Genomic DNA, 14,937 nt, shown 5'->3' with positions numbered 1-14,937 from the left:
AGGAGTTCCTGGAACTGAGGGTTTGTGCCCCTTTTAGAGCATGTAGGGTAACTTCTAGATGTAGCCATGGCATTTATAAACAGTCATGGCACTAATGGAAGTTTCCTTTAGTATACTAATGTATTATAATTAACACATAATGAGCAGTGAGGATAGCCAGAGGTCGCTTTGGTCACCATCTTGGTTTTGACAGCTTTTGACTGGCTTCTTTATTGCATCTTGGTTTTTTTTTTTTTTTTTTTTTCTCTGTAATACCAAAGTGTTGGGATCATAAGACGGAGTCTCGCTCTGTCGCCCAGGCTGGAGTGCAGTGGTGCCATCTCCACTCACTCCACTCACTGCAAGGTCCGCCTCCCGGGTTCAGGCCATTCTTCTGCCTCAGCCTCCCAAGTAGCTGGGACCACGGGCACGGACCACGGGCGCCCACCACCATGCCCGGCTAATTTTTTGTATTTTTAGTAGAAAGGGGGTTTCACCATGTTAGCCAGGATGGTCTCCATCTCCTGACCTCGTGATCCACCTGCCTTGGCCTCCCAAAGTGCTGGCGTGAGCCACCGCGCCTGGCTGCCCAGCCGCAAATTTTCTTTAAGTTTGGATTTATTTCAAAAGGAACTAACAAATGCATTAACATTTTTTTAAAAAGTACTTTTATTAAGGAAAGAAGTTTACATTGTGTCTTTTGAAATGTAAACCATGTCTTCAACTGACAAGCAGCAAACTGCAGCAGATTATGAAGAAGATTAAGTGAAGCAGATATGATAGTTTAGCAAAAAAAAAAAAAAAAAAAACCCAAAAAAAATAACAAAACCATAATAATTAATTCTGTGGAACTAGTGCCATGGAGCTGAGAGGAGGACTTTCTGAGCTAGTAGGCTTTTACAGAATGTTTTCAGGCTGTGGCATGATAACATTCCATCCAAGTGATTGCCATAAAACAACTTCGTAATTCTATACTCTCGTCTTATCAAAATAAATGACATAAAATTCTGTCCTTTTATGATGTAATTTTGAATGCATACGAGTTTCTTACAATATCAGCAAAATTTTACTTCATTTCAGGGTAACATTCTCATTTGCTTTGATCATTCCTCATGGCCTGGTTTTAGGATCACTTCTCTTCCTGGTTATCGTTGTCTGGCCTCAGTTCAGTTTTGTCAATGCCCTAAATTGTTGGCTCCTTAATTCCAGTCCAGTGCTTTAAATTGTTTTCCCATCAAAGCAAAATAATTTGGTACCATTACATGTATTGTATGAGAAACCACATTTTAATCAAAATTGCTCAAGACTACATGACCACTGATGGCAGTTTATGTCAATCATAACCCCTAAAATGTTTTTCACAATTTAGGACATTACATTTATGACTACTGAATTTCATTGTTTTTAGTTTTGGCCATTGTTCTCACCTATGAAGATGTTTTGAATTTTGATTTTGGCACTCAACATATTAGCTACCACTCCCAGATTCATGTGCAGACTAACAAGCAAGGCCTTCACCTTATTGCACAGGACCAAGGTGAGCCCAGGAACAAATCATTAAAGGCTATTTTAGACTGGGATTCATCTATTAATCAATAATCTTTGAGTGTGGTTATTAAACTATTACTTTAGTATTTATGCTTAAATGTTCTAGTCTCCAGCCCTTGCATAGCATATTGTTTGCAATGATAACAATTCTTAATCTTCTGGCCCATTAAATGTGTTAAAATGTGAAATGTATTTAGTTTGATTTGACTTAGTGAATACACCTTGGGTACTTTAATTACTATTTCATTTTCTAATTGCTTACAAGTCAGACACTCTATAATTTTGTCAAACAACATGATTCTCACTGGTAATTTCCAGAACACGCATTCTTTTTCTCTGGAAAGATAGGTTAGCTGGGTGCAGTGGCTCACACTTGTAATCCCAGTACTTTGAGAGGCCGAGGAGGGTGGATTGCTTGCATGCAGGAGTTCGAGACCAGTGTGGGCAACATGGCGAAACCCTGTCTCTACAAAATGTTTAAATATATATATATCACTAAAAGGTGACCACATGTAAAATGTTGTATATGCTTCACTGGTGATAGGTGTATTACTGCAAAAGAGCTGAAAGTTTTTGTTTCCTCCTCTTGTTATTTGGGCCATGGATGTTGGGGGGCATTTCTGATGAAAGTATGTCTTGCAACAAAAAATCAGGAGCAGTATGATCCAGATAGGCTTTCTTAAGTACTGAGTGGCTGGGGCTTATCAAGGGCCTATGACATCAGGAGTATGAAACTCCTCAGTACAAATATGTCTAAATTGAAGTGAAATTCAGTTTGCAGCCTTGTTTCTTTCATATGTCTCATAAATATCCTGCCGCTTATTTTGTAATATGGGCTAATATCATGTTAAAGAAGCAAGTTGAGGCCAGCTGCAGTGGCTTGTGCTTGTAATCCTTGCATTTTGGGAGGCCGAGGTGAGCATATCACTTCAGCCTAGGAGTTCAAGACCAGCCTGGGCAACAAAGTGAGACTCCATCTCTACAAGAAGCCCAAAAATTACCCAGGTGTGGGCAAGTGCCTATGAACCCAGCTACACAAGGAGGCTTAGGGAGGAAGACTGCCTGAGCCCAGGAAATTGAGGCTGCAGTGAACGAAGATCACACCACTGTACTCCAGTCTGGGTGACAGACCAAGACCCTGTCTCAAAAAAAAAGAAGAAGGGGGTGGGGAGCAAGATGGCCGAATAGGAACAGCCCCAGCCTCCAGCTCCCAGTGTGAGTGACACAGAAGATGGGTGATTTCTGCATTTTCAACTGAGGTACCAGGTTCATCTCACTGGGGAGTGCCGGACGATCGGTGCTGGTCAGCTGGTGCAGCCCAACCAGCGAGAGCTGAAGAGGGCGAGGCATCGCCTCACTTGGGAAGTGCAAGGGGGAAGGGAATCCGTTTTCCTAGCCAAGGAAAACTGAGACACACAACACCTGGAAAATCGGGTAACTCCCACCCTAATACTGCGCTTTACCAAAGGTCTTAGCAAATGGCACACCAGGAGATTATATCCCACACCTGGCCCGGAGGGTTCCATGCCCACAGAGCCTCCCTTATTGCTAGCACAGCAGTCTGAGATCTAACTGCAAGGTGGCAGCAAGGCTGGGGGAGGGGCGCCCGCCATTGCTGAGGCTTAAGTAGGTAAACAAAGCCTCCAGGAAGCTCGAACTGAGTGGAGCCCATGACAGCTCAAGGAGGCCTGCCTGTCATCAGACCCCAGAGGTGGAGTCTGATAGCTGTCTGACAGCTTTGAAGAAAGCATTGGCTCTCCCAGCATGGAGGTTGAGATCTGAGAACGGACAGACTGCCTGCTCAAGTGGATCCCTGACCCCTGAGTAGCCTAACTGGGAGACATCCCCCACTAGGTGCAGAACGACACCTCACACCTCACATGGCAGGGTACATCCCTGAGATGAAGCTTCCAGAGCAAGAATCGGACAGCAGCACTCGCTGTTCAGCAATATTCTATCTTCTGCAGCCTCTGCTGCTGATACCCAGGCAAACAGGGTCTGGAGTGGACCTCAAGCAATCTCCAACAGACCTACAGCTGAGGGTCCCGAATGTTAGAAGGAAAACTAACAAACAGGAAGGACACTCACACCAAAACCCCATCAGTACATCACCAGCATCAAAGACCAAAGGCAGATAAAACCACAAAGATGGGGAAAAAGCAGGGCAGAAAACCTGGAAATTCAAAAAATTAGAGCGTATCTCCCCCTCCAAAAGAACGCAGCTCATCGCCAGCAACAGATCAAAGCTGGTTGGAGAATGACTTTGATGAATTGAGAGGAGAAGGCTTCAGTCGATCAAACTTCTCAGAGCTAAAGGAGTAACTACATACCCAGCACAAAGAAACTAAAAATCTTGAAAAAAGAATGGAAGAATGGATAACTAGAATAATCAATGCAGAGAACTGACAGAGATAAAAACCATGACATGAGAAATATGTGACAAATGCACAAGGTTCAGTAACTGACTCAATCAACTGGAAGAAAGAGTATCAATGACTGAAGATCAAATGAATGAAATGAAGTGAGAAGAGAAGTCTAGAGAAAAAGAAGGAAAAAGAAACGAACAAAGCCTCCAAGAAATATGGGATTATGTGAAAAGACCAAATCTACATCTGATTGGTGTGCCTGAAAGTGAGGGGGAAAAGTTGGAAAACACTCTTCAGGATATCATCCAGGAGAACTTCCCCAACCTAGTAAGGCAGGCCAACATTCAAATTCAGGAAATACAAAGAACACCACAAAGATACTCCTCAAGAAGAGCAACTCCAAGACACACAATTGTCAGATTCACCAAAGTTGAAATGAAGGAAAAAATGTTAAGGGCAGCCAGAGAGAAAGGTCGGGTTACCCACAAAGGGAAGCCCATCAGACTAACAGCAGATCTCTCAGCAGAAACTCTACAAGCCAGAAGAGACTGGGGGCCAGTATTCAACATTCTTAAAGAAAAGAATTTTCAACCCAGAATTTCATATCCAGCCAAACTAAGTTTCATAAGTGAAGGAGAAATAAAACCCTTTACAGACAAGCAAATGCTTAGAGATTTTGTCACCACCAGGCCTGCCCTACAAGAGATCCTGAAGGAGGCACTAAACATGGAAAGGAACAACCAGCACCAGCCATTGCAAAAACATGCCAAAATGCCTAGCACCATCGATGCTAGGAAGAAACTGCATCAACTAATGACCAAAATAACCAGCTAATATCACAATGACAGGATCAAGTTCACACATAACAATATTACCTTAAATGTAAATGGATTAAATGGTCCAATTAAAAGACACAGACTGGCAAATTGGATAAAGAGTCAAGACCCATCAGTTTGCTGTATTCAGGAGACCCATCTCACATGCAGAGACACACATAGGCTCAAAATAAAGGGACAGAGGAAGATCTACAAAGCAAATGGAGAACAAAAAAAAGCAGGGGTTGCAATCCTAGTCTCTGATAAAACAGACTTTAAACCATCAAAGATCAAAAGAGATAAAGAAGGCCATTACATAATGGTAAAGGGATCAATTCAACAGTAAGAGCTAACTATCCTAAATATATATGCACCCAATACAGGAGCACCCAGATTCATAAAGCAAGTCCTTAGAGACTTATAAAGAGACTTAGACTCCCATACAATAATAATGGGAGACTTCAACACCCCACTGTCAACATTAGACAGATCAACGAGATAGAAAGTTAACAAGGATATCCAGGAATTAAACTCAACTCTGCACCAAGCGGACCTAATAGACATCTACAGAACTCTCCACCCCAAATCAACAGAATATACATTCTTCTCAGCACCCCACTGCACTTATTCCAAAATTGACCACAAAGTTGGAAGTAAAGCACTCCTCAGCAAATGTACAAGAACAGAAATTATAACAAGCTATCTCTCAGACCACAGTGCAATCAAACTAGAACTCAGGACTAAGAAAATCAATCAAAACCACTCAACTACATGGAAACTGAACAACCTGCTCCTGAATGACTACTGGGTACATAACGAAATGAAGGCAGAAATAAAGATGTTCTTTGAAACCAATGAGAACAAAGATACAACATACCAGCATCTCTGGGACATATTTAAAGCAGTGTGTAGAGGGAAATTTATAGCACTAAATGCACACAAGAGAAAGCAGGAAAGATCTAAAATTGACACCCTAACATCACAATTAAAAGAACTAGAGAAGCAAGAACAAACACATTCAAAAGCTAGCAGAAGGCAAGAAATAACTAATATCAGAGCAGAACTGAAGGAGATAGAGACACAAAAATCCCTCCAAAAAATCAGTGAATCCAGGAGCTGTTTTTTTGAAAAGATCAAGAAAATGGATAGACTGCTAGCAAGACTAATAAAGAAGAAAAGAGAGAAGAATCAAATAGACGCAATAAAAATTGATAAAGGAGATATCACCACTGACCCCACAGAAATACAAACTACCATCAGAGAATACTACAAACAACTCTATGCAAATAAACTAGAAAACCTAGAAGAAATGGATAATTTCCTGGACACTTACACTCTCCCAAGACTAAACCAGGAAGAAGTTGAATCCCTGAATAGACCAATAGCAGGCTCTGAAATTGAGGCAATAATTAATAGCCTACCAACCAAAAAAAGTCCAGGACCAGACGGATTCACAACCAAATTCTACCAGAGGTACAAGGAGGAGTTGGTACCATTCCTTCTGAAACTATTCCAATCAATAGAAAAAGAGGGAATCCTCCCTAACTCATTTTATGAGGCCAACATCATCCTGATACCAAAGCCTGGCAGAGACACAACAAAAAAAGAGAATTTTAGACCAATATCCCTGATGAACATCGATGCAAAAATCCTCAATAAATACTGGCAAACCGAATCTAGCAGCACATCAAAAAGCTTATCCACCATGATCAAGTGGGCTTCATCCCTGGGATGCAAGGCTGGTTCAACATATGCAAATCAATAAACGTAATCCAGCATATAAACAGAACCAAAGACAAAAACCACATGATTATCTCAATAGATGCAGAAAAGGCCTTTGACAAAATTCAACAGCCCTTCATGCTAAAAACTCTCAATAAATTCGGTATTGATGGAACATATCTCAAAATAATAAGAGCTATTTATGACAAACCCACAGCCAATATCATACTGAATGGACAAAAACTGGAAGCATTCCCTTTGAAAACCAGCACAAGACAGGGATGCCCTCTCTCACCACTCCTGTTCAACATAGTGTTGAAAGTTCTGGCTAGGGCAATCAGGCAAGAGAAAGAAATAAAGGGTATTCAGACAGGAAAAGAAGAAGTCAAATTGTACCTGTTTGCAGATGACATGATTGTATATTTAGAAAACCCCATCATCTCAGCCCCAAATCTCCTTAAGCTGATAAGCAACTTCAGCAAAGTCTCAGGATACAAAATTAATGTGCAAAAATCACAAGCATTCTTATACACCAGTAACAGACAAACAGAGAGCCAAATCATGAATGAACTTCCATTCATAATTGCTTCAAAGAGAATAAAATACCTGGGAATCCAACTTACAAGGGATATAAAGGACCTCTTCAAGGAGAATTACAAACCACTGCTCAGTGAAATAAAAGAGGACACAAACAAATGGAAGAACATACCATGCTCATAGATAGGAAGAATCAATATTGTGAAAATGGCCATACTGCCCAAGGTAATTTATAGATTCAGTGCCATTCCCATCAAGCTACCAATGACTTTCTTCACGGAATTGGAAAAAACTGCTTTAAAGTTCATATGGAACCAAAAAAGAGCCTGCATTGCCAAGATAATCCTAAGTCAAAAGAACAAAGCTGGAGGCATCATGCTACCTGACTTCAAACTATACTACAAGGTTACAGTAACCAAAACAGGATGGTACTGGTACCAAAACAGAGATATAGACCAATGGAACAGAACAGAGCCCTCAGAAATAATACCACACATCCACAGCTATCTGATCTTTGAGAAACCTGAGAAAAATAAGAAATGGGGAAAGGATTGCCTATTTAATACATGATGCTGGGAAAATTGGCTAGCCATAAGTAGAAAGCTGAAACTGGATCCTTTCCTTACTCCTTGTATGAAAATTAATTCAAGATGTATTAGAGACTTAAATGTTAGACCTAAAACCATAAAAACCCTAGAAGAAAACGTGGGTAATACCATGCAAGACATAGGCATGGGCAAGGACTTCATGTCTAAAACACCAAAAGGACATAGGCATGGGCAAGGACTTCATGTCTAAAACACCAAAAGCAACGGCAGCAAAAGCCAAAATTGACAAATGGGATCTAATTAAACTAAAGAGCTTCTGCACAGCAAAAGAAACTACCATCAGAGTGAACAGGCAACCTACAGAATGGGAGAACATTTTTGCAATCTACTCATCTGACAAAGGGCTAATATCCAGAACCTACAAAGAACTCAAACAAATTTACGAGAAAAAAACAAACAACCCCATCAAAAAGTGGGCAAAGGATACGAACAGACATTTCTCAAAAGAAGACATGCATACAGCCAACAGATACATGAAAAAATGCTCATCATCACTTGCCATCAGAGAAATGCAAATCAAAACCACAATGAGATACCATCTCACACCAGTTAGAATGGCAATCAGTAAAAAGTCAGGAAACAATAGGTGCTGGAGAGGATGTGGAGAAATAGGAACACTTTTACACTGTTGGTGGGATTGTAAACTGGTTCAACCATTGTGGAAAACAGTATGGCGATTCCTCAAGGATCTAGAACTAGAAATACCATATGACCCAGCCATCCCATTACTGGGTATATACCAAAAGGATTATAAATCATGCTGCTATAAAGACACATGCATACGTATGTTTATTGCGGCACTATTCACAATAGCAAAGACTTGGAATCAACCCAAATGTCCATCAGTGACAGATTGGATTAAGAAAATGTGGCACATATACACCATGGAATACTATGCAACCAGAAAAAAGGATGAGTTCGTGTCCTTTGTAGGGACATGGATGCAGCTGGAAACCATCATTCTAAGCAAACTATCCCAAGAACAGAAAACCAAACACCACATGTTCTTACTCATAGGTGAGAATTGAACAATGAGATAACTTGGACTCTGAAAGGGGAACATCACACACTGGGGACTATTATGGTGGGGTGGGGAGGGATGGCATTGGGAGCTATAACTGATGTAAATGACGAGTTGATGGGTGCAGCACACCAACATGGCACAAGTATACATATGTAACAAACCTGCACGTTGTGCACATGTACCCTAGAACCTAAAGTATTAAAAAAAAAAAAAAAAGAAATACATATAGCCAATAAATAAATTTAAAAATGCTCAGTGTCACTAATCCTCAGGGAAATACAAATCAAATCTACAATGTGATATAATCTTGCTTCAATTTGAATAAATTGCTCTCATGGAAAAGACAAAAAAAAAAAAAAAATGCTGCTGAGGTTCCAGAGAACAGTAAACTGTTACATGCTGTTGGTGGGAAGATAAATTAATGCAGCCACTATAGAAAACAACACGAGGTTTTTCTCAAAAAAAAAAAAAAAAAAAAAAAAAAAGCAAGTTGATCTGAGGCTTGTGAAATTTATAACATAGGAAAGCATGTATTTATTTATTATTTTTTGAGACAGAGTCTCGTCAATGTGCTCAGCCCCCTACAGGTGTTTTTTGTACCTCCAAAATAAATTACTTACACTTGAATCCTTGTCTTAGTGTCTACTTTTTGTGGAATCCAAACCAAGACACACACTAAGTCAGTCTTGGAGCATGGTGCTTGTCCCAGCAGCATCAGCATTACTTGGGGACTTGTTAGAAAATCATATTCCCAAGTCCTATCTCAGTCCTCTGAATACAGAAGCTCTGGAGCTTAGGTCAGCAATCTTTGTTTTCATAAGGCCTCCATGCGATTCTCATGCAGGCAAGGTTTGAGAACCACTGGAGTAAATGAATGACATTATTATCTTCCGCTCCTAACAGAAACCTATCAATCTTTTTTTCCTCTTGTTCCAAAAATTTCTCTAAAAGGTTAAAACATAAAATCTTCAGAATTTTTCAAGAGTCTTAGATATCTGGGGTACTAACCTTCTTGAAATGATTCACTGCTATTTATCCTTGTATACATGTCTCTTTTATACACTGATTTTTCATCTTGTTAGAATGGCAGTTAATTTCTTCAAATATTTCCCCCTTTCCTTCCCCATTGGGATCAATTTATAATAACATTGTTAGACTATCCTCTCTACTTTTTCTTTTTAATATCTCTTGCCTAAGGATCATATTACCTTAGTCTGAACTTGTTGAAATATGACTTTTTCACTAATTCATGAGTCTTCCTCCAAAAAGAAATTTTCTTTAAAGAATTGTCTTTCCAATCTGTTAAGACATTAAATTCAGAATTCTGTTCAGGCGTACCTAAATAGTTTTATAATTTCCTTTATCTTAGGAGATACTTATTTCCAACAGTGTTACATATTTTCAGTATGTAAATTCCAATATTTCAATATTGCATCTCTAGTGTAATCTCTGTTTGTGTCTTGTGCTTCTGTAACAAAAGCCAGGCATCTACCAGTTCAGCTTCTTTGATCAAACTATTAGTGGAGTTTTAAACACAGGAAGACTGACCTCATCAACTTTCTTCCACTACAAAAATGGAGGCAGTTATTGTGTTAATAGGAATCCAGGTCCATAAAGAGAAATGTTTGATAACCTTAGAACTTGAGTGTTACTTTTGAAAACTATAAATTGTGGGCTGGGCGCGGTGGCTCAAGCCTGTAATCCTTTTGAAAACTATAAATTGTGGGCCGGGCGCGGTGGCTCAAGCCTGTAATCCTTTTGAAAACTATAAATTGTGGGCCGGGCGCGGTGGCTCAAGCCTGTAATCCCAGCACTTTGGGAGGCCGAGACGGGCGGATCACGAGGTCAGCAGATGGAGACCATCCTGGCTAACACGGTGAAACCCTGTCTCTACTAAAAAATACAAAAAACTAAATGGGCGATGTGGCGGACGCCTGTAGTCCCAGCTACTCGGGAGGCTGAGGCAGGAGAATGGCATAAACGTGGGAGGCGGAGTTTGCAGTGAGCTGAGATCCGGCCACTGCACTCCAGCCTGGGCGACAGAGTGAGACTCTGTCTCAAAAAAAAAAACAAAACTATAAATTGTGTACCATTTTGTTCTTTGGTACCTTACCAATTTTTGCACACCACAGAACAAATTTCTTTCTATAGAAATAAAAGGAGTTTTACACTAGTTCATTATATACCATACATTATAGATTATACATTATAATCTAGCTTTAGTCAACTATTTGAAATTTTTCCCGTATGTGCTGCACTTACTTTTATGTTTTTTTCTTTTCCAAGTACCTCTTCTTTGAATGCCTTTCCCATACCTTGCCTTGCTGACATTCTAGTTGTTCACTCTTAAAGCTACAGCTCAACAATATGAATTGAATGGCTATGCTAGAAATAAAGGCTCTAGTACTTGAAACATATCAGTAAACAGAACAGATAAAGGCTTCTATCCTCATTGAGCTCATATTCTATTGGAGCCCCAAGCAGAATGTATGATTTCAGTAGCACTTTTTTCATGCCTCTATCACAGCATTACCATCAACTTGTGTAAGTCTCTTTCCCAGCTAGATCTTCAACATTGTCTGCTCAATAGAATCACGTGAGAATCTTCGGAAAGAATCTTTGGAAAAACAACTATATCCCAGGTCCCACCTCCAGAGATTTTGATTTAGTTTGGGGCAGGGCCCAGATGATTCTAATGTACAGCCAGAGTTAAGAACTGCTGTGAAATTTTTTTTTTTTTTTTGCTTTTAACTTGCACTTCAATTTTTATTTTTTGGTTTGTTTAATATCTTCTATTTACTTCTGCATTTTTTATTTAGACCAAATATACATATATAATTTACCATCTTTACCATTTTTAAGGTACAGGTTAGTGGCAATAAAATACACTTTTATTATTTTTTCCCCTTTATCCTCCCATCTCCCTCTCCTGGCCTCTGGTAACCATGAATCTACTCTCTATCTTCATGAGATCCACTTTTTAAGCTCCCACATATGAGAGAGAACATGCAATATCTATCTTTCTGTGTTTGGTTTATTTCACTTAACATAATGGCCCCTCAGTTCTAACTATGTTGCTAAATGACATAATTCCTTTTTATGGCTGAATATTATTCCATTGTGTATATGTACCACATTTTCTTTATTCATTCATCCACTGGTGGGCACTTTGATTCCATATTTTGGCTATTGTGAGTAGTGCTGCAATAAACATGGGAGTACAGATATCTCTTTTACATATTCATTTCCTTGATTTATTGATTTCTATACATTGAACCATCCTTGCATCTCTGGCATGAATCTCACTCAATCGTGGTGAATGATCTTGTAAATATTGAATTTGGGTTACTAATATTTTGTTGAGGATTTTTGCATCTGTGTTCATCAATTATATTGGCCTATAGTTTCCTTTTTTCTGCTGTGCCCTTGTCTGGTTTTGGTATCAGGGTAATGCTGGTATTGTAGAGTTTGGAAGCAGTCTCTGCTCTTCAGTTATTTTGAAGGGTTTGAGTAGGACTGGTATTAGTTCTTCTTTAAATATTTGGTAGAATTCAGCAGTGAAGTCATCAGTTCCTGGGCTTTTCTTTGATGGGAGACCTTTTATCACAGTTTTGATCTTGTTACTTGTTATTAGTTTGTTGAAGTTTTCTATTTCTTTTTGGTTCATCTTTGGTAAGTTGTATGTGTCCAGGAATTTTTTTATTTCTTCTAGGCTTTTCAATTGTTGGCATATAGTTGTTCATAATAGTCTCTAATGTTTCTATTTCTGAGATCTCTTTCTTGTTTCTGATTTTATTTATTTGGGTCTTCTTTCCTTTTTTCTTAGTCTAGCTAAAGGTTTGTTGATTTTGCTTATCTTTTCTAAAAACAACCCTTTTGTTGAACTTTTGTATTGTGTTTTAGTCTCAATTTCATTTATTTCTGCTTTGATCTTTATTATTTCTTCTACTAATTTTGGGTTTGGTTTGCTCTTGCTTTTCTAGTTCCTTGAGGTGCACTGTTATTTATTTGAAGTCCTTCTACTTTTTTGATATAGACATTTATTGCTGTAATCTTACCTCTTATTATTACTTTTTCCGTATCTCATATGGAAACATTTCGGTATGTTGTATTTCCATTTTCATTTGTTTCAAGAACATTTTTAATTTCCTTCTTAATTTTTTCATTGACCCATTATTCAGTAGCATGTTGTTTAATTTCCATGTGTTTGTGTATTTTCTGAGGTTTCTTTTGTTACTGATTTCTAGTTTTATTCCATTGTGGTCAGAAGAGATACTTTGTAAATTTTTTTTTTTTTTTTTGGACAGAGTTTCACTCTTCTTGCCCAGGCTGGAGTGCAATGGTACGATCTCGGCTCACTGCAACCTCCACTTCCCAGGTTCAAGCGATTCTTCTGCCTCAGCCTCCTGAGTAGCTGGAATTACATGAATGCACCACCACGCCCAGCTAATTTTATATTTTTAGTAGAGATGGGGTTTCTCCATATTGGTCAGGCTGGTTGTGAACTCCCAACTTCAGGAGATCGACCTGCCTTTGCCTCCCAAAGTGCTGGGATTACAGGTGTGAGCTACCATGCCTGGCGATAATTTTAAAATTTTGTTTTGTGGCCTAAGATAGGGTTTATTCTGGAGAATGTTGCATGTACTCATGAAAAAAAAATGTGTATTCTGCAGCAGTTGGGTGAAATATTCTATAAATGTTAGTTAGGCCTATTAGAGCTAGTGTTCAGTTTAACTCCACTGTTTCTTTGCAGATAATCTGGATGATCTGTCCATTACCGAGATTGGGGTATTAAAATCCCCTACTATTGTTTCATTGCAGTCTATCTCTCCCTTTAGTTCTATTTATTTTTTATTTTTTGGAGACAGGGTCTTGCTCTGTCACCCAGGCTGAGTGCAATAGTGTGATCATAGCTAACTGTAGCTTCAAACTCCTAGGCTCAAGTGATCCTCCCACCTCAGCCTCCCAATTTGCTAGGACTACAGGGACATGCCACCATGCCCAGCTCAGGCTGGCCTTGAGCTCCTGGCCTCAAGCAATACTCCCACCTCTGCCTCCCAAAGTTCTGGGATTATAGGCACTTTGAGCCTGTCACTGAGCCACCATGCCCAGCCCTTCCTTTAGATCTATTAATGTGCTTTATATAGTTGGGGCTCTGGTGTTGGTTGCATAGATATTTATAATTGTTATATCCTCTTGCTGAATTGACCCCTTTATCATTATATAATGACCTTGTCTTTTTTTGTAGTCTTTGATTTGTCTGAAATAAGTATTTCATCTGATTTTATCTGATATAAGAACAGCTATTCCTGCTCTTTTTGGGTTTCTAATTGCTTGAAACATATTTTTTCACCCTTTCACTTTTAATCTGTGTGTCTTTCTAGGTAAAGTGGGTTTCTTGAAGGCAGCATATAGTTGGGTCTTGTTTCTTTATTCATGCAGACACTCTATGCCTTTTAGTTGGAGAATTTAGACTATTTACATTCAGTGTTATTATTAATAGGGGCTTATTAATGCCATTTTATTGCTTGTTTTCTCATTGTTTTGAGACTCTTCTTTCACTTTTCCTTCTTTTTTGTATTCCTTTGTGGCTAAGTGATTCTCTCTGATAGTATATTTTAATTTTTTTGTATTTTAGTTTTAGTAATTGTATTATAGGTTTTTGTACTGTGGTTACCATGAGGCTTACAGAAAACATCTTACACATATAACAAGTTACTTTAAAGAGTTGATAACTTATCTTTGATTACAAGTAAAAGAATAGAAGCAAACAAAGGCCAAGAAAAGCACACACACAAAAATTCTATTCTTGAACTCTATCCCCTCCTCCATTTTGATTTAGTTGTCTCAAATTATATATTTTTATATTACCTATATTTTAACAGGTTGCTGTAGCTATTATTGTTTTTAATAGATTTATCTTTTGGGCTTCATAATAGAGTTATGAGTGGATTGTACCCCACAAATACAGTAACAGAGTATTCTGGGTTTGTTTTTGTACTTAATTTTAACATGAATTTTATGCCTTGAAATGTTTTCTTTGGGATGTTGGTATGTTTTTGCTTTTCTTTCATATTGAAGAACTTCCTTTAGCTTTTCTTGTAAGATGGATCTGGTGTTGATAAATTCTGGCAGCTTTTGTTTGTCTGGAAAAGATTTTATTTCTCCTTCATATTTAAATGAGAAATTTTGCTGTATACATTATTCTTTTTTTTTTTTTTTTTTTGAGACGGAGTCTCGCTCTGTCACCCAGGCTGGAGTGCTGTGGCCGGATCTCAGCTCACTGCAAGCTCTGCCTCCCGGGTTCCCGCCATTCTCCTGCCTCAGCCTCCCGAGTA

Source organism: Macaca thibetana, chromosome 18, assembly GCF_024542745.1.
Source record: "Macaca thibetana thibetana isolate TM-01 chromosome 18, ASM2454274v1, whole genome shotgun sequence".
NCBI lineage: Eukaryota > Metazoa > Chordata > Mammalia > Primates > Cercopithecidae > Macaca > Macaca thibetana.
This window is presented reverse-complemented; position numbering follows the sequence as displayed.